General features: G+C 48.6%; 1 protein-coding gene and 1 long non-coding RNA gene across 2 annotated transcripts in view; one reads left to right on the top strand and one right to left on the bottom strand.

Moving 5' to 3' along the window:
* The window catches only part of LOC142825134 (uncharacterized), a 212,115-nt gene that overhangs the window by 49,015 nt on the left and 141,826 nt on the right, over nt 1–21,274 (bottom strand). The gene's annotated exons all lie outside the window — the stretch shown is intronic.
* LOC142825138 (uncharacterized) lies at nt 3,555–8,201 on the top strand. Its single transcript, XR_012899627.1, has 2 exons — nt 3,555–4,360; nt 7,487–8,201. It is a non-coding gene; the product is annotated as an uncharacterized LOC142825138 (long non-coding RNA).

Raw genomic sequence — 21,274 nt, 5'->3', positions numbered from 1 at the left:
TATTCTGCTCCCGTTCAGGCAAAAGTCCCTTTTGCGCAAAAGGGCCAGTGTAGACAGCTCAGATTTGTTTTCTGCAAAAAAGCCCTGATCGCGAAAAAGGCAATCGGGGCTTTTTTGCGGAAAAGCGTGTCTAGATTGGCATGGACGCTTTTCCGGAAAAAGTGCTTTTGCGGAAAAGCATCTGAGCCAATCTAGATGCTCTGTTCCAAAAATGCTTTTAACGGAAAACTTTTCCATTAAAAGCATTTCCGGAAAATCATGCCAATCTAGACACAGCCTTCATGTTTATACTTATCGGCTACGTCTACATTGGCCCCTATTACAGAATAGGCATGCAAATGTAGCACTTGGGAAAAGGCAAATGCGCGGGGGATTTAAATATCCCCCGCGGCATTTGCATTTTCATGGCCGCCGCTTTTTTCCAGCTTGGAGATAAGCCGGAGAAAAGCGTCCAGACTGGCGCGATCCTCCGGAATAAAGCCCTATTCCGGAGGATCTCTTATTCCTACTTGCAAGTAGGAATAAGAGATCCTCCGGAATAGGGCTTTATTCCGGAGGATCGCGCCAGTCTGGACGCTTTTCTCCGGCTTATCTCCAAGCTGGAAAAAAGCGGCGGCCATGAAAATGCAAATGCCGCGGGGGATATTTAAATCCCCCGCGCATTTGCCTTTTCCCAAGTGCTACATTTGCATGCCTATTCCGTAATAGGCGGCCAGTGTAGACACAGCCATCATGTATTATCATTACAAACAACCAAAACCTGTGGGGCTGATTCCCTTGATTTGAAAACAGAGTTACAATGCCTAATGAATATAGAAGTTTAGAAAGTTAATTGTGCTGGAAGCACAAAAGTGGGGAATGTGGAAGCCAAGGGATTTGTATGTAGCCATTTTGCTTTCTGGTTAGCCTAACTCATGCTAACTCTGAGACCTAACAACGCAGAGTACTGTGAGAGATGCTGTTTTTGCCTCTCGTCTCTCTTGTGCTTGAGATGAGGATAGAATGCTGACTCTAGTGAAGACCTTGAGATAAGGTGGCGTCTGAAGGGAATTGTTATGGAAAGGGGAATAATTGTTATTGTTATTATATATAAACAGACAGTATATATATTGGCTTCTAATTGTTTTTTATTTGACGATCTGCCTAACAGCAGCTTCTTCCCTTGCAATATTGCTCGAATAAACTGTCTCTGACTGCTTGTTGCTCACAAACGCAGAGTAAAGGCCTGTTTTCTTCCGCACAGGGGAGGGATCTTGTGAGGATTACCTGTTGTGATCCCTCCCTCTGGGGCATGTGGTATTCGCCACTGTCGGCAGACAGGACACTGGGCTAGATGGACCTTTGGTCTGACCCAGTACGGCCATTCTTATAATTTGGGTGTGTGGGGGGGGGGGGGGGTGACATAGTGGGAGGTAACCTGCTAACTTTCTGGCTGCTGTCTGTAGCACCACCGAGCAGACAAGCGATGAGTCACTATGCAAAGAGGGTATCCCAACTGGTTTGGCCAGCTGACCCCCATGGAGAGGAACAAAGGAAGGTGGATGCTGCCCTGGCTGGGGGGCAGGGCTGGAGGAGAGTGAGTTAGTTCCTGGCTGGAAAGCAGGGAAGAAGGAACTGGGGAGGGGGCTGGGATCCCCCCATCTCAAGGGGGGCACTGAGGCCTCTTAGCCCCAGTTCCTGTAACCAGATTACATCTGTGCTGTTCTGTATCTTGGAGGAGCAATAAACCACCCTCAATTCTACTGGCTGGTGGAGTCTGTTCATGTCATTTTGGGGGTGCAGGAAACGGGGAACCCCAACGCGCCGTCACACTGGTGTCAGGAGCGGGATGCACTGCACCCCGTGGATGGAGCTTCCAGCGGCGAGCGACAAGGCGCAGTAGAAGCAAGAGCCCGGTAGCCAGGCATGCTGGAGACAGAGTGAAGCGGTTTCGGGGAATCGTGGGGCACTGCAGCACTAGACTGGTGAGTCTGCACCGAGGGGACCAGCGGGCAGATGGCCTACGCCCGACTCTTGAAGGCAGAGCTGGTGAAGCTGTGCAGAGAGAGGGGCTTGCCTGTGCAGAAAGCAACCAAGGCCCAGCTGATTGCCCAGCTGGAAGAGAAGGACCAGCCACAGGGCCAGGATCTTGTCCCCAGGGGGAGCAGCCAGACCCCTCCTGAGAGTGTGTCAGGCTCAGAGAGGGGGAGGAGTGATGGAACCCACCGGAGAGATGAGACAGCTTCCCCCAGGAGGCCTGCAAGCTGTAGCCCATCTAGGGCAGGGGCCAGCCCAGCAGAGCTGCGGCGGCTGGAGATCCAGCTGCGGATCAGGGAATTGGAAGTGGAGGACCGAGAGAGGGACCGCCAGGACCGAGAGAAGGAGCGCCAAGATTGAGAAAGGGACCGCCAGGACCGAGAGAGGCAGTGACAGCATGAGCTGGCCATGGCAGAGCGGAGAACCGGCGGGGCACCGGCTGCGCCAAGTGCAGATGGGCCCCAGGGTCCCGGGGCTGCCAGGCGCTTGGAGAGGCTTGTGGTGGCCCAATTGAAGGACATGGGCGACATAGACGGGTTCCTCAGCTCCTTTGAGAGGGCCTGTGGACTGCAACGGGTCCCCCCAGCTGACTGGCTGCAGGAGCTCATCCCCGCACTGAGCCAGGAAGCGGCCGGAGTGCTTAGTCAGCTGGAGGACCTACAGCCAGGGGATTTCAACCGAGACAAGGAGGCCCTGCTGCACAAGTTCGGGCTGACCCCCGAGATGTACAGGAAGAGGTTCCGGGGGGTGCAGAAGGAGCCACGGGAGACCTATGTGGATCTGGCCTCCCGCCTGTCGCAATACGGCCGCAAGTGGGTGTCTGGAGTCGGAGCCCAGACCGCAGAGGAGCTGCTCAATCTGGTCCTGATGGAGCAGTTCTATGAAGCATGCCCACCCGAACTGAGGCTTTGGCTCAAGGACCGGAGACCAGAGAACCTCCAGGAGGCCGGGAGACTGGCAGATGAGTTCACGGAGAGCCGGTCCGGGTGTGAACGGGAGTCCCAGAGAGAAAGGGAATCGCGCAGAGACCGGATCTCGGCTGAGCGACGGAGGGAGTCAACTACGAGGCGAGCCCAAGGAACAGGTCGTCTGTGCCCCAGAGAACCAGCCAGGGCCTGGACAGAGACAGCCCAAAGCCTAACTTTCCATTGCTGTGGGCAAAAAGGCCACAAGAGGGCTCAGTGCACCAGGTCCCAGGACCGGGGACTTTCCAGGGTTAACTGGCTAGGGCGGGAGGAAGGGCAGGCTGCCCCAGAGGCAGGGGCTGGCAGGCAAACCTCAGCTCAGAGAGAGGGGAAGGATGCTCAGTGCACCTCCCCTGGGAGGCCTGATCCTCGGGAGGCGGATTTCTCCGTGTACCGGGTGGGGGCAGGACGGCCCCTGCGGAGCGAGTGCCTCATACCCCTGGAGGTGGATGGTAGGAAGGTGACGGGCTTCTAGGACACGGGGGCGGAGGTGACGCTGGCCCGATCCGATATAGTGGCCCTAAACCGGATACCACCCCACACGCAGCTGACCCTGAAGGGCATAGATGGGTCCCCGTTTAAGGTGCCTGTAGCCCAGGTGCATCTGAAATGGGGGGGCCAAGGAAGGTGTCAAGGAAGTGGGAGTGCACCCGCATTTGCCCACCGACGTGCTGATGGGGAATGACCTAGAGGAGTGGCCCCATGATTCCCAGCGGGGTCTAGTCACCACCCGGAGCCAGAGCCAGTGAGGGGCTGGCAGCCTGGGTCCAGGGAAGGACTCCCGGCAGAGTCCTCAGGGTCCCATCCCAGTGGACACGGGGTCCAACCAGGCTGGGACGCCAGACCTAGGTGTGAAAGGAAGGTATTGAGGCCTACCCAGAATATGTCAAATGAGCACCAGTTTAATTGTAAGTGGAAAGGAAAGGCAGCACTCTCAGATACAGGAGATAAAAATAAAAACAAAATTTGATTGGTTGACCAACAATAACCCTGCTTTTAGGGAAGTAAGTAACTCAGACAGCAGTATGCAACAAAGTGCTGATTACCCCAAATGGAGCAGACGAAAGTTTTTTGTAAGGGCAGAATGAGACAACAAAAATCTAACGTCAGCAATTGTCAGGCGAGTGGAGGATACCAAAATACCGAAACAGGGTATATAAGGTTGGCTGAAACAGACCACGAGCGGACGGGTTGCGAATCCGAAAAGCCAGGTCTGATCAACCAGGGCTCCCTCCCCGGCGCTGAATCTCGCTGCCGCACATAAGCTCCGAAAGGGGAACAAATACCGGTCGTAAGTTGCAACGAAAAATCCAAAGAAAGGAAAAACATAAAGAAAAGAATATCTCCTGAATCTAAGCAATGCTTCTATCTTTCTTAACGTGAGTATTATATAACTGTTAACTCCATCAATTTTTTAAAGGTAACTCAGGAGGGTATATCAGTAGGAGAAGTTATTATTTCTTGTTATTTTTAACTGTACTGTTTTTCTACTTTTTCTTTGTATATTATATTGTCTTAAAAGAATCAAAAATAATGAATTGATTTAAATGGAAAATTGATTATAAAGTAAATAGAAAAAATAAATAATCTTTGTTTGACCCTAAAAAGAAGTATTCCTCTCTCTGTGGTTTCAAATCCTTTAAAGAACCAAACCCAGTTACCGAAATGGCGTCACGAACAGGATTTGACGAGAGCAGAGGATGCCCTTTTGATGGGTTAAACAAAACAGAAGGTATAGGACCTCTCAACCACTGGTTATACCATAATAAGGATGAGAGTGAAGAAAACATGCTCAAAATAGGAGCAGTTCTAGCAATAGGGGAAGAAAATCATACATATACCCTACATGTAACATGTTCAGGGTTGAGATGTTTAATGGCTAATAATGATCTAGCGAAATGGGAGTTAAAAGATTGCAAAGTACCATTACCAGATGTAACACAAAAAAAACCCATCTAAAGAAACAGATTATAAAAAATTGCAAAACATATTAGAAAGAACAGCCGATATGACAGATCCGTATCGAAATGGGGGTACCCCAGAAATATTAAAATTGCCAAGTCAAACAACTGACAAGTTGATGGGAGAGGTACTAGAGGACCTTATAAGATATGCTAGAGAAAAGAAAAAATTAACTGCCGACAAATGGGATCCAAATAAAGGGGTCCGTGTACTTTGGCACTGGTTGAAAAAAGCCGGAAATACAATAACTAAATTAGAAGGCACAGTAAATACCCTACAAGCCTTATTAAAAAAAGAAACTCAGGAGAGAGAGAAAAAGGGAAATAATGGGAAAAAAGATATAATAAAACCAACAGCCCCACCCCCTCCTTATCCTGAATCAGTCATAGAGGAAAATCAAAAGGAAGAAAGGAAAAAAGTATTAAAAGGAGGTGTATATCCATGGGATATGCTAACGGAAGGAATATGCACAGGGGAATGTAAATGTGAGAAGGAGATAGGAGAAAAGATTGAGGCTGGAGATGATTTGGTCAAAGCTCATCCGATAACACAAATAATATATAAACAGAGGGGAGGACTTCCACCTGTAGCCACTATGGAATCAAGGGAAAGATCCCGAATAGAAATGAATGACTTAATAAGTCGAACCCGAAGGAGACAGGGAGAGAACCCAGTAGTGTGGGTAGGAAGGCTAGTAATGGAAAATATGAATGAATTAATTTCACAATCAGAGCTAACTATATTAACAGGAAATCCCGGATATTCAGGAGGGCTGATGAAAATGAGTTCAGCTATAGGGAATGAAGACTGGCCGTTAACTTTACCAGCCGCAGTAGCCTTATCAATAGCAGCTACAGGGCAGGGAGGAGCTGTACCAGAGGGTTGCATAAAAACGAAGGAAGATGTTAAAGCTGCAGCTGTTGGAATTTCCTTCCTATTTTACCAACCCACAACAGCAGCCCAAGACCAGTTAACAGCAGCACAGAGAGCTGATCCTCACCAATTTAAATATATAGGGGATCCAGGTCTGATAACAATGGACAGAGTAACAGCACAAATGGTATGGCAAGGAGTAGAAAATAAGGAAGGAAACCAAAGCCTAAAATTGTGGCTAACAGCCCTAACAGGGACTAGTGTTTGGGGAATACTGGAAACTATAAATGATTTGGAAGTAGTATGCAAACATACCCCAGCACCAACATACGAACCCCTGAGAGACACGAGTAAAACGTGTGAAAGTTTCCAAACCCCGAAGAAGGGGAAAGACCCAAACAAGGAAGAAAAAGCCATATTTGGTTTTCTGTTAGGAATTAGATACAGTTCTTTATTGTGTTAGGGGAAAAAGTGAATGCCCAAGAAGCAGAAGTAGAAGGAGTTAGAATAGGATTACAACATGCACAAGAGAGTCACCCTAACGAACCATGGGAATTAGATATAGATAGTATGTATTGTATAAAGACACTGTTAAAAGGGAATACAGACATTGAAACACATGCAGGGTGGAGAGAAATATGAGCCATAATTAGAAATCACGTAAGTGGCACATCAGTGAAACATATCCCTAGCCATAAAGAAGGATACAATCCTGACCACAAACAACTAGATAAAGAATTGCAAGAATTTGAAGTGTTAGTAGAAAAAACCAAAGAAAAAGGAGAAGTGGATCCATTCATAAAATGGTTACATGAATGTACAGGCCACTTTGGGATACAAAAGGAAAGAGAATGGATAAGACAATACACAGGAGGAGAATCAATAATTGGAGTAAAAGAACATGAAAAAATACATAAAGCCTGTAAAATCTGTCACAATACTAAACGCATGCATCAGCTAAAATATGCCTATGGTGCATATAACCCAGAATATTATAAACCAGGAAACCACTGGCAAATAGATTTAATAGGACCATTACTAAATGCTAAACAATACCCAAAGGGAGTAATTGTAGTAGATTTGGGAAGTCAGAGTACTATGGTAATTCCTTTGAAAAAAACAAAAGCAGAACACATACTAAAAGCCTTAGAAAAAATAATGGCAGCTTGGGGACGCCCACAAATAATACAGTCAGATGGAGGCCCACCATTTGGAAGTAAAAAATTAGAACAATGGTCCATGGAAAAGGGCATAACATGGCATTTAAATCTCCCATACCATCCTCAATCCAGCGGAGTAGTAGAAAAGAAAATTGATATTTTAAAACAACATTTAAAAATGGCAACTAAGGATGGCACCTTTAAAGGTTGGCACCTAGTATTGGATACAGTTTTATTAAATATGAATGAACATACAAGCCGATGGCCAGATATAAAACCTAAGCAGCAACCAAACTGGGAGCCCTCCTATAAGCAAGGAGAAAAAATATGGATTGTATGGCCAACGGAGGATAAGGAGAAAAGAGTGGCATTGGAAGGAACAGTAATGGAAGCTGGAAAGTTACCATTCACCTATGTAATCACAACAAAAACAAGAAAAGGATTAGCACACCATAATTGGCTAAGTAGTAGAGAATGAAATTAACAGTTACGCAAGATTATATGTTACAGGTTGTTCATCATCACTGAAAATCACGTTAATGGTGCAGGATGGACCAGCGTAGATGGTAAGTATGATCCATTACAACAAAACTGGACCTGGGTCGAAAATAACAACACCACCCAAACTAAATTAGCTAACAAACCAGCCCAGTGGCAAGTGTGTAAAATAAAATATACCATCCACTGGAAAGAGGAGGTAAATCAAACTCTAGTTATAGTTCAGGAAAATGATACCAGTTGGAATATGTCCCGCTTGTATAGTATTGAAGCTAATATGAACAATTGGGTAAACAAATCATATGATAGCACCCCCCCCCCCAATACAATGATAGGCATACAGGCCTCAAGCCTGGGTGTATTTGGCTTTAGCTTAACACCCTTATATGGTGTATGGCTTAATATTAGCAACTCAACAGAAACATGTGACCCATGGATCCAACCCACATTTGTAACAATTCCACTATCTGGAACCACAGCCTTAGCTACACCAGATAGTAATACAACCCTTCCAACATTAACAGTTGTAATACCCCCCTCAAAATTACAATCAACAGAAACAGGAGGAGTAATAATAAGATTGCAACCAGCATATGAAAATGAAGGAAGGAATATAAAATATAGCATAAATTGCACAACATGGGGGTCACGAAGAAAGAAAAGAGGAGCATGGGATATATGGGCAACCAAAAAATTATTAAGGCAATGGGAGGAGGATGTAAAACCAGATTTGTTAGCAATTGATTCATTAAGTAAAAAAAATAATAGTCACCATGAAAGCTGAAACGGCAAAATTATTACATTGGGTAAATACAGCTGTAAACATATCTAATACAAATGCTGATAAAACACAAGAATGGAGTAAAAATATATCTATGTATTTAAATAATCTAAATTGTATAAGTTTGTATAGTAGTAGTAGTTTTAGAAAAAAATTATTGCAAAAAATTGAGGAAGATGAGAGAGGGATAAGTGGAAGGGCACCATTGGTAAAAATACCAAATACAGCACAAATAAGTCATGAAATAACATCCCATAGAATTAAAATAGGATGGGAAGCAATGGTGTACCAACAAGTAGGATATAAAGAAACAAGTGAAGTTTGGGGAAGAGGAATGGTTACTACACCTGAGCGTTGGTGTAATAGTTCAGAAAAGTTCAGGATGTGTAAACCAGCATTGTTTAATGGACAGAAAGTTGTGTCCACATTAACAGGTAAAATTAATTGGTTACCAAACAAATGTAAAGAATACATAGACTCTAACCAGACCCATTTAATTGTTTGTCACTGTAGTGACTCAATTTGGCAATTGTTAAGCAAAAAGATAATGCATAATAAATGTTATGTTGTACCAGTTAAAATGAATGTCACCGTACCTTTTTGTAATGTAAATGGACTATGGAACTTAACACAAATGGGATACAACTGCACTGGAAAAGGCAATAAGACTATTGAACAAAATACGGTGTTGTGGATCCGATTTTTAACAGGAGAAGTGAAAGCCATAACAAAACAAACTTTCCAAGACGCCCAAGTAATATTACGAGTGGAGCATTTCACAATACAAAAACTGGACTTACAAAAAATAGAGGTTATAAATCTGGACGTGGAGAAACGAAATTGGAACATTTTGTTAAAAAATGGAAAATTTATTGAGCTAGCAATCAAGAATCAAACTGTAAGGAATGTGGACGAATCACCCATAACAATTGTGAACATATTAAATGATTTGGATGGAACAATTAATAAGGGTATAGAAAGTGCAATAGGATGGGGAGCAAGTGTTTGGAAATTTTTATCCATGTTGATATCAGGAAAATGGTTTTGGATTGTTTGTGCAATAATAATATTAATAATTGTGATAAGAATATTATATATGTGTGGAATATTTTCCCAAAAACAAACTATAAAATATATGAAAATAAAACAAATAGAAAATGAGCAAATAGCAGATGCACAAGCACAGAGGGAAATAGAGTTATTGTAATTAAAGTGTCTCATTTGACACGGGGGGATGTGAAAGGAAGGTATTGAGGCCTACCCAGAATATGTCAAATGAGCACCAGTTTAATTGTAAGTGGAAAGGAAAGGCAGCACTCTCAGATACAGGAGATAAAAATAAAAACAAAATTTGATTGGTTGACCAACAATAACCCTGCTTTTAGGGAAGTAAGTAACTCAGACAGCAGTATGCAACAAAGTGCTGATTACCCCAAATGGAGCAGACGAAAGTTTTTTGTAAGGGCAGAATGAGACAACAAAAATCTAACGTCAGCAATTGTCAGGCGAGTGGAGGATACCAAAATACCGAAACAGGGTATATAAGGTTGGCTGAAACAGACCACGAGCGGACGGGTTGCGAATCCGAAAAGCCAGGTCTGATCAACCAGGGCTCCCTCCCCGGCGCTGAATCTCGCTGCCGCACATAAGCTCCGAAAGGGGAACAAATACCGGTCGTAAGTTGCAACGAAAAATCCAAAGAAAGGAAAAACATAAAGAAAAGAATATCTCCTGAATCTAAGCAATGCTTCTATCTTTCTTAACGTGAGTATTATATAACTGTTAACTCCATCAATTTTTTAAAGGTAACTCAGGAGGGTATATCAGTAGGAGAAGTTATTATTTCTTGTTATTTTTAACTGTACTGTTTTTCTACTTTTTCTTTGTATATTATATTGTCTTAAAAGAATCAAAAATAATGAATTGATTTAAATGGAAAATTGATTATAAAGTAAATAGAAAAAATAAATAATCTTTGTTTGACCCTAAAAAGAAGTATTCCTCTCTCTGTGGTTTCAAATCCTTTAAAGAACCAAACCCGGTTACCGAAACTAGGCAAGGGTGGGGAACAGGTCCCGATCCCTGCCTCAGCAGCTGAATTCCAGGCTGAGGTGCAGGCAGACCCCTCCTTGCAGAGGCTGAGGGACCAGGCTGGCCTCCGTGTGGCTCAGCCCCTGGGAAGAGGTGGCCAGGAGAGATTTCTGTGGGAGCGGGGATTCCTGTTCCGGGAATGGCTTCCCCCCAGGAAGGTGAAGGCATGGGGGGTCCAGCGGCAGCTGGTCGTCCCCCGAAAGTATTGCCTTGAGCTGCTGTATTTGGCCCACGACGTCCCCATGGCGGGCCACCAGGGGATCCAGAGCACCCGGCTGAGGCTGCTCCAACACTTCTACTGGCCGGGAATTTTTGCAGCCGTGCAGCGGTACTGCCGGTCCTGTGACTCCTGCCAGAGGGGCGGGAAGGCCCAAGACAGGAGGAAAACTGCTTGGGGGCCCCTACCCCAGATAGAGGAGCCTCTGGGCTTGCTGAGAGAGTTATGGGAGGGGAAGACCCCCCTGGATGGAGCGTCGGGTGTGGAAGCCGCCCTGGCTGTCCAGAGAAGGCTCACTGGGCTCATGGTCCCGGCCCGAGAGACCCCGGCCAGAGATCAAGGCCAGCGGAAGGGTGGGTGTGACCCCCGAGGACAGGCCTGTGCCAGTCGCCCTGGAGCGGTGCGACGAGTGGACAGAGGGAAGCCAATTCGTGTGGGGCCTCGCCGCGGCTGGCCCGAGTCAAGGGGAGCACCCATGTCCCCAGGGCGGGTTCCCACGCAGAGGACCCGAACTTCCCTAGGTCACGAGTGGAGTGACCCTGCTCAGTTTGCTCTCGGAGGGGGGAGAACTGTGACGTAGTGGGGGGTAACCTGCTAACTCTCTGGCTGCTGTCTGTAGTTCCACCGAGCAGACAAGCGATGAGTCACTATGCAAAGAGGGTATCCCAACTGGTTTGGCCAGCTGACCCCCATGGAGAGGAACAAAGGAAGGTGGAATGCTGCCCTGGCTGGGGGGCAGGGCTGGAGGAGAGTGAGTTAGTTCCTGGCTGGAAAGCAGGGAAGAAGGAACTGGGGAGGGGGCTGGGATCCCCCCCATCTCAAAGGGGGCACTGAGGCCTCTTAGCCCCAGTTCCTGTAACCAGATGACATCTGTGCTGTGCTGTATCCTGGAGGAGCAATAAACCACCCTCAATTCTACTGGCTGGTGGAGTCTGTTCATGCCATTTCGGGGGTGCAGGAGACGGGGAACCCCAACGCGCCGTCACAGGGGGGTTGCCTGAATGAGGGCTGTACATGCCCTCAGTAAACACATGAAACAATAATGAAAACAATATTCACTGTCTTCCCCACCCCAAGAGCCTGGGTTGGTTGTCCAAGCCACCAGATCAAAAATGGGCAGGAGGGAAAATGTGCTAGATTTCCTGAAGGTAGCTAGAAGAATTCAGCTTCTATGGATACTTTGCTAAAGCTTAGCTTGTGTTCCCTTAAGGCAAGGGTGGAGAACCTTTTTTGGCTGCTGACCCACAGAAAAATGAGTCAGGGGCCGCACACAACTGAGAAGCGAAACAAACTCTCACTGACGTGGCCCCCCAACTAGGGGTGTCAACATGTACTCGACAACATGATTAACCGATAAGGCTGGGCGTATCAGTTAATCCTATAAACTACATGCGTTCCCCCCCCCCCCTTGCTGCCTCTGTATCGCAGCCAGCAAGGCGGAGGAGGGAGGCAGGAGCCAGTGCCTGTGAGGAGCTGGATTTTAAGCCAGCTCCTCATGAGTACAGGATCTCATGGAGCCGCCTCCCCTCCCCCCACCCCTGTACTGCTGCCTCTGATAGAGGTGGGGGGGAGGGGCAGGCAGGAGGTAGTGCTCTGGGGGAGCTAGCTTAAAAGCTACCCCCCTCCACTGCTGCCTCTATCAGAAGCGGGGGGGGGGGGGGAGGCTGCCAGGGAGCAACCTCTGTCCGCAGCGGGCCCAGTCTCGCCACGGACAAAGGCTGCTCCCTGGGGTGCCAGCACAGCCTCTGTCCACAAGGGACTTGGGCCCCCCACAGACAGGGGCTGCCGCCGCCCTGCGCTACTGCCTCTGATAGAGAGGCAGCAGTGTGGGCTGGCAGGGGGCTCCCTGGGAGTGGGACTCGGAGTGTACTGGCTGCCTCCCCGCCCGTGGGGACTATTGAATAGTCATGTAACTGATAAAATTTGGTATGGTTACACGACTATTCTGTTACAAGCTAACATCCTAACCCTGAATGAGGAGAAAGACCCTCCCCACATTCCCCTTGCACATCAGAGCCTGGGGGTGGGCCAGGCTAGTAGACTTTGTGTGCTCCAGCCCCAGTACAGTGGTGTGGGTGCTGGAGCGCCCGTATGGCCTCCCCAATGCTGGTGGGGGGAGCACTGAGCCTTGGGGGCTGGATCCATGCACGTCAAGGGCTGGATGCAGGCCCCGGGCCTTAGGTTCCCCACCCCTGCCTTAAGGATTCAGGGAGTTTGAATATTCACAGCAAGAATTAATGACTGTCTATCTGCTGAAAGGTAGCCAAGCATTTTTTTTTCTACTGAAAACTTTTCTGGGCTGTTGAATCAATAACACAGTATTGAAATCCCCCCCTCCCCCCAGTTTTACATGGCAGCTGAATTCAAACTCTTGTGTTTTGGGTTGGTGGATGTGGGGGAAGCAGCAGTGTTAGTTTGAGACTGGGGTAATACCTCAGATTCAGGGAGGGGAGAAGAATCTTTAAACATCAGGTTTTTGCCTCGTCAGGTGAGTTAGTTCCCTTCTGTCAGCGACCAAGATGTGGGCAATCAAGCAACAGAGGCCAGGCACCAGAGCCAGCGGTCAAAGCCAAATAAAGAAATTGGGTTACTTGGAGCAAGGTAAGGCAGGAGCAAAACTGGAGCCAAAGTAGGGGCTAGCAAAGCCATAGGTGAATGCTCTTTTGCCTTTTGCAAGAGTGACTGGAGGCAGCTAGAGTTCCCAAACAGGGATGACAAATGTAGTTATTAAGCAATTAACCCTTATACATGGAGTAATAATTCCCTCCCCACCCCCACCGGCAAAGAAACAAAAAGCTGATTAAATTTCAGTTAACCTCAGAAAGCTTTTTGAAAAGAGATTTTCCCTGCATTTCTATGCCACCTCCAATATATACAGGAAGATTCTATGGGGAAGGTGAGATCTCCACACACTAATGCTCAGAGAAAAAAATTAATAGGACTGAAAAAAATCTCTCATTTGATATTGCCTACAGTCCCCACTTGTGAACATACAGATGTTGACTAGTTATCAGCTTTACAAACTCCTTCTATGGAGCCCATGCTCTTCCAATCCTGTGACACTGTTTGGGGGTGAGTCTTTCTTGAAAGCCCTCAGATGTTTGGGAAAAGTGCAAATATTTGGTTCCTTTTATCTTTTACCTTTAGAATGCTATCTTTATGTGTCCTCTTTCCTCTGCATTGTGAGTGGTGATTAACTGAAAGCTGAATCATTCTTGCAGGCTGTTTGAGAATTTGTGAGAGGTCCTTTTGTTCCCAAATTTGGACTAGGATTCCTCTCTTTAACATTGTGGGCTGAGGACATGAGGAGGCTCTTTGCCTTATGGTATGTATCCTACTGGTACCTCTTCATTTCCCCTGACAGTCATTTCACTGCATTACTAATAGCTACTATGGAATCTATTTGAATTATTAGGAAATGCCAGGAGACAACACTGACAGCCTGTCTACACTTGAAACGCCATAGCAACACAACCCTGAATTACATGGCTGGGTTGACTTAATTTTTTAGCGTAGACTGGGCCACTCAGGTGATTTTTGAGAAACACCAAATTGTTCTGATTCAGGCACCCACTGAGTCCTGATGGCCTCAGGGTGGCATATCTTTCTTAAGGCTTCATATAACAGGATGAGATGAGTTGCTGTGGTCCAGTAACACAGAGGCTACGTCTACACTGGCATGATTTTCCGGAAATGCTTTTAACGGAAAAGTTTTCCGTTAAAAGCATTTTCGGAAAAGCGCGTCTAGATTGGCAGGACACTTTTCCGCAAAAGCACTTTTTGTGGAAAAGCGTCTGTGGCCAATCTAGACGCACTTTTCCGCAAAAAAGCCCCGATCACCATTTTCGCGATCGGGGCTTTTTTGCGGAAAACAAATCTCTGCTGTCTACACTGGCCCTTTTGCGCAAAAGTTTTTTGGAAAAAGACTTTTGCCCGAACGGGAGCAGCATAGTATTTCCGCAAAAGCACTGACAGTCTTACATGAGATCGTCAGTGCTTTTGCGGAAATTCAAGCGGCCAGTGTAGACAGCTGGCAAGTTTTTCCGCAAAAGCAGATGATTTTGCGGAAAAACTTGCCAGTCTAGACACAGCCCAAGGCTATGTCTACAGTACAAGGTTTTTGTGCAAAAACTGGCGGAGCATCCACACCTCAAGTGCATTTTTGCGCCAAAAAATCGACAGGACAGAGGGCTTTCACTGGTAGAGTTATTCCTCTCCCCATGAGGAATAATTCCTTTTTGCGCTACAGCTCTTGCGCAAAATGGCATGTGTGGACGCTCCGCATAGGTTTCTTGCGCAAAAAGAGCCTATTGGAAAAAGCACTGGTGCTCTGATGGCCATTCTGTGAATGGCCATCAGAGCTTTCTTGCACAAGAGTGTTCATGGTAGTGTGGACGTTCTCTTGCGCAAAAACACGTTGCTTTTGCCATGTGCTTTGAGGTGTGGACATGCTTTTGCGCAAGAAGTTTTGCGCAAGAACTCTTCTGCAAAAGGCTTCTTGTGCAAAAACCATGCAGTGTAGACAAATCCCAACAGATTGGAATTAAGGGCCAATACCTTCCGGCTTACAGGGGATACAGCCAAGCCTGGAGGGGTGATCCCAGTAGCAATTATAATATGTAAAAGCCTCATCTACACACAGTTTTTGTGTTGTTTTAAATATATTAGTTTAGAAACAGATATAGTTAAAGTGGTACAGACACTCAGCCTAGCCTGATAGACCCTCTGGTCTTTGTATTTGATGGGCTTTGCCCTCAAGGAGGATATGCATCTTTCTACAGCCCCAGGACAGGTTGATGCCCTCCTGGTGGAGTGATTTTCCTTTCGTACCTCATTGCCTGTGCAAGAGCAACCATGCAGAGAGATGCAGTCCTATTCTGCTGACTCGCCCTAGCAGTCAGATCAAGTAGCTCCCATCAGCTCCAATCCAAGAACCAAACTCAAGCTGGGGTTTGTGTTTGTTGTTGTAACTTAGCAATAAAAGGAATATCCTTTGAAGGTGGAAGTTTGTATACATGCTAATGTGTGTGACCTGCCTTAGAGCAGTGGGAACAACAGCACTTACAAGGTATATCATGCTGAGGACATCTATTTTGATCAGAAGGTATCATTCACCACCTCGAACTAGAGCCCCAGGAGCATTTTGACCACCCACAGCTCCAGGAAAGTGATGCTGGTTTTGCTTCATTCCCTGGCTGACAGACCCTGAACAGAGTTCGCTTTCTCTGAGGTATTGGGGGGGGGCGGGGGGGGGTGACGCGGTATATCAACCCTGCATTGAAGCTCAGGGAGTTGCCTTGGCCCAGGTGGCTGAAAGGGCCCCACCCCAACAACCCTGCTGGGCATGCTCCCAGGGGAGGCAGACTATAAAAGCCTCCGGAGCAGTTCAGTCTGGGCTGACTGCGGAAGAAGGAGGCCTGGAGAGAGCTCTGGAACCAGGCGAGCAAACGTGGCCAGACCACACTGAAGCAGCCAGGTTAGGAGAGGTGACCTGAGGAGCCACTACACCAGAGTGAGACAACAAGGGAGAACAGCGAACAAGGGATGGTAGGAAGTAGCCCACGGCAGGGAATTGTTCTCCGGGCGTTCAGTGTGTTGCGGCAGGATTCCCTGCTGAGCAGGCGGTGGATTGCATCGCACCACTGCCAACAGGGCCCTGTGCTGGGATCTGGTGGAGTGGGAGGGCCCGGGTCCCCCTACTTCCCCCATAGCCAGCCTGTGTGGGGGAAGTCTTCCTACAGGCCTGTGGACTAGGCTTCTGGGCCATATTACCCCTAGTAAAGGAGACTGGTGTTTGGACTAGGCCTCTGAACCGTAATACCCCTAAAAGAAGGGGACTTGTTTTATGGTTTGGGAATATGGAATTGATGTCTGTGCTGTTACAAGTGGGTTTTTCCTCTCTTTTGTAACTAAGATTTGAGCCCATGGGGGGGATCCTCCATTAGTATATTAACTGGTGGCTCTTTTTAATCTAGCCACTTTATTATGCTTGCAACTATAAATTGGTTTTGATAATAAAAGTTTGTTTTCTTTTTCTAATTAACGTGGTATTGATTCATTTCTGTATCCTGGAAAATCTGTCTGTGGGTATCTGCCTACCTCTGACTAGGGGGCAGCTACCACAGACTGCAGCTTGTTTTTTCTCTTTTCTTTTCCAAGCTCTTTGGGGAAAAGAGCTTGAAGTACCCCTGTGGTTTTAGGGAGGAGGTTTCCCAAGTGATCTCTTCCCTGGTTTGTTTGTTTGTTTGTTTTTTGTTTTTAATACTTGGGTGATGGCAGCTGTTTTTATTCCCCAAAATCTGGGTACTAGGATTTGGGGGGAAGTTTTGTACCAAAGCCTGTAGAGATCAGGTTTTGGGGTGCTTTTGCAGGCCCCCACTTCTGCATTTATCATGCCAGAGTGGGGAACAGCCTTGACACCCCTAGTAGAGGGGACTTGTGTATGGACCCTGGCTGCTCAGCCATATTGCCCCTAGTAGAAGGGACCCGTGTACAGACTCTGGCTGATAGACCATGTTACCCTGCCTAGAGGGGATTGGTATGCAGACCCGGGCTCCTAGACAACTCTACCCTGAGTAAGGGGTTAGAGGTATAGACGGAGACTGTCGTGGTGTCTTGTGAATGGCTGGCTTTGGGGGAAGGCCAAGTCCCACCCTTAAAGGGGATTAGATTAGAGGGGCCTCCCAGGATAGGGCACCTCTTGACAGGGAGAAACTGCTAAATGTTGTGCCATGTTCATTCTGGGTTTGTACAGCATCTAGCACAATGGGGGGGTTGGGCCACGAGTGACATTCCCAGGAAATACCGCAAGAGAAAAAAAATTACCAAGCGATGCATTGTCAAGGGTTCAGGACTTTTACTTATTAAAAATAAATAAACAAACAAGCTTAAAGCTTCCCCATATCAAAATAGCTATCTTTTACCTACACTGTCATCCTTTTTAGCTGGGGAATGGTGAGCCCACATGCTGCACAGCCGGCAGGAAAAAGCTGCGCTTTGAAGCGGGAAAGCACTGCTTCATTGCCGCAGCTGGCTGTGTGGCTGCGCTGCCCCCTCCTCCTGAGGCCCCCAGCCACTGTAATGTTGCGCTGCTGTTGTCTGCCACCTGGGGAGTGACTGCTGCCCACTGGCGAGAGCTGGGGGCGGGGGGGGGGGGGTGTCGGAGGCAGCGTAGCTGGCCAGGGGAGAACGGGGGAGGGGCGTCTGGCAGGAAGCAAAGCTGGTCGGGGGTGGGCGTTGGAGGCCGTGGGGCTGGCCAGCAGGAAGCAAAGCTGTTCGGTGGTGGCAGTCAGGGGCAGCGAGGCTGGCCGTGGGAGATCGGGAGGAGGAATCGGCTGGCAGGGAGAGGGAATTGGCTGGCAGGGGCTGGACTCACCCAGGCACATGCAGATCGTAGGGTGCTGCCCGCCCCGCTCATGGTCCCAGCGAAGCAAGTCCAGCTGCGGCTCCAGCACGCGCTGGAACAGTGCTCAGGAGCAGGGACAGAACTTCCCCTGCTTCCCAGAGGCAACTAGAGGCTCCCAGAGCCGATCGCGCCCAGCCTTCCAGCCACTGCCCCGCCCCCGCCAGGCTTCCGTCTGGTGCCCAGCCGGAGAACCAGAAAATATCGGACATTGTACATGTCCGGTATTTTCTGTTTTTTTTTTTTTTACCAGACAGAGGGCCCAAAAACCGGACTGTCTGGTAGAAAACCGGACAGCTGGCAACCCTATACGTCACTGCCCCGCCCCCCTTCGTCTACCACCATGGCGCTCGGCTGAGTTCTGCGCCGCTCAGCCAGGCCGCCGCAGGGGAGCCCAAATGGCTGCTTGCTCCACTTGCTCCCCCGCGGCAGCCCGGCTGAGCGGCGCAGAACTCAACCGAGCGCCACGGTGGGAGGCGAAGGGGGGGTGGGGCAGTGACATGTGGTGTGATAGCGGCTCCAGGCCCTGCCCCCTGGCCATGAACGTCACGGCAGAAGGCAAAGAGTGGTGGGGCGGTGATGTACACGCCCGGGGGCGGGGCCTGGATGAGCGTACATCCCCAAAGGAGACAGAGGAGAGCGGAGAGAGAGTGAGAGGCAGGAGGGGGAGAAGAGAAAGACAGAGACAGGGAGAGAGGCAGAATGCGGAGGAGAGCTGAGAGAGAGAGAGAGAGGGGGTGGCAGTAGGAGGAGGAGAGAGAGACACGGAGCGAGAGACCGGAGGCTCAGGAGAGAAGACGGATGTGGAGGAGAGACCTGAAAATCCCATCTTATGATGGGCTAATTGGCTAGTTACTTATAATATAGGAGGAGGAAGAAGAACAAAGAATGAAAATGGGAGGAGAAGGAAGAGTGAATGTGTTCTTTTTCTTGGCTGGGTCCTCAGGGATCCCCCAGAAATGAAGCTGAGCACAGGGCCCCACTCGCTCTGCACCCCAATCCAGTGGCGGATTTAGACTTCTGCCCCTCTTACCCTATGGCTCGTAACAGCACTGAGGGTACGTCTACACTACAGCGCTAATTCGAACTAACTTAGTTCGAATTAGTTAATTCGAACTAAGCTAATTCGAACTAACGCGTCTAGAACTAAAAACTAGTTGGAATTAGCGTTTTGCTAATTCGAACTAGCGCGTCCACATTAAGTGGACCCTGAACCGGGCTTAAGGATGGCCGGAAGCAGTGCCGGCAGGGCATCAGAGGAGGACTTAGAGCGTGGAGATGCTGCCTCAGGCTAGCCGAGGGCTGCGCTTAAAGGGTCCCGACCCCCACCCCGGACACACAGTTCTCGGGGTGCCCCGCTTGCAAAGCAGTCCTGGCTTGGAGTGCCCTGAGTACCCAAACTGGGCACATCACACCACTCGGCCATCAGCCCGGCTGCACTTGCCGCAGGCTGCCATCTGGGGAGAGGGGGCAATTGGGGGGCTGCAGGAGAGCTTCCACACCCAGAAGCCCACAGAGCCAGCCCAGTCCTCCCCATCGGGGGCTCGTACCCCATTCCTCCCTCACCTCCTTCCACTTACCCTTCCCTAGCCCCTTTTCTTGATGTACAAAATAAAGGACAATTGTGTTCAAAAATGGAATCTCTCTTTATTGAACAAAACTGGGGGAGACTGGGAAAAGGAGGTGGGAGAGGGGAAGAGAGAGGCTGGGAGAGGGGAGGGCAACTACAATGATCAGGGGTTGGGAACAGGTCCCATATGAAGAGAGGCTAAAGAGACTGGGACTTTTCAGCTTAGAAAAGAGGAGACGGGGGGGGGACAGGATAGAGGTCTCTAAAAGCAGGAGTTGGGTGCAGAGGGTGCATACAGAAAAGTTCTTCATTAGTTCCCATAAAGAAGGACTAGAGGACACCAAAGGAAAGGAATGGGTAGCAGGCTTCAAACTAGTAAAAGAAAGTTGTTCCTCACAAAGCAAAGAGTCAACCTGTGGAACTCCTTGCTGCAGGAGGCTGTGAAGGCTACAACTAGAACAGAGTTTAAAGGGACGTGAGATCAAGTCATGGAGGTTGGGTCCATGGAGTGGTATTAGCCAGGGGGTAGGAGTGGTGTCTCTGCCCAAGGTTTGTGGAAGGCTGGAGAGGGATGGCACAAGACAAATGGCTTGGTCACTGTCTTCGGTACATCCCCTCCAGGGTCCCTAGGGTTGGCCGCTGTCGGCAGACAGGCTACTGGGCTAGATGGACCTTTGGTCTGACCCAGTACGGCCATTGTAAGCTCAGGGCTCAGGGTCGGGGGGTCTCAGTGGACCCCCTTGATTTTCATGCACACCTGCTCCTGGGTGGCCAGGCTGGCAGCTCTCCTGCCCTAGACGGCCACTTTCCTGTGCCTAGTGCGGAGATCGTGGACGAGGTCCACGCTGTCCGCACTAGCCCAGGCGGGTGCCCGCCTCTTGCGGTCCCGGGCAAGCTCCCGGGAGCCGCCAGCCTGGTCCCGGGAAGAGGGGGTGGGCTGGGGGACATCAGGTGGGTGGCTCGATCCGTGCCAGGTGCAGGGTCTGCTGGCTGGGTGCTGGCAGGCTTGCACCTGGCACGGGCACCGTAGCCAGCCCGTGCCCCTTTAAGGGGTCCGGGGCCGGGAGGGGGGCAGTAGAGTTTCCCTGGTGTTGGCCAGAGTGGCCACCAGGGAAAGCTGGGAAGGGCTAGCCTCCCACTAGTTCGAATTAAGGGGCTACACACCCCTTAATTCGAACTAGTAAGTTCGAACTAGGCTTAATCCTCGTGGAATGAGGTTTACCTAGTTCGAACTAAGCGCTCCGTTAGTTCGAATTAAGTTCGAACTAACGGAGCACTAGTGTAGCGCCTATGAAAGTTAGTTCGAACTAACATCCGTTAGTTCGAACTAACTTTGTAGTGTAGACATACCCCGAGATAGTGGGTATTGTGTGGCTGAGGTGTATATCTTATTTTCTGCCCTGCAGTGCAGATTCCTAGAGGGCATAATGTGTTCCAGGAATACAGGATGAGGAGAAGAATCTGTCTTCTCCATGAAAGAGTTTGTCTTTTGAAACAATTTGGGCAATCCAGAAAGATGTAGTCAAGAAGCCCGCTTCACTACCACTGTCACGGAAAGCAGGCAAAATGCAGGACAATGTAGCACTTTAAAGACTAACAAGATGGTTTATTAGATGATGAGCTTTCGTGGGCCAGACCCACTTCCTCAGATCAAATAGTGGAAGAAAGTAGTCACAACCATATATACCAAAGGGTACAATTAAAAAAAGTGAACAAATATGAAAAGGACAAATCACATT

This window comes from Pelodiscus sinensis, unplaced genomic scaffold, assembly GCF_049634645.1.
Source record: "Pelodiscus sinensis isolate JC-2024 unplaced genomic scaffold, ASM4963464v1 ctg36, whole genome shotgun sequence".
NCBI lineage: Eukaryota > Metazoa > Chordata > Testudines > Trionychidae > Pelodiscus > Pelodiscus sinensis.
The sequence above is the reverse complement of the archived record's forward strand: the minus strand, read 5'-3'. Positions and strand labels throughout refer to the sequence as shown.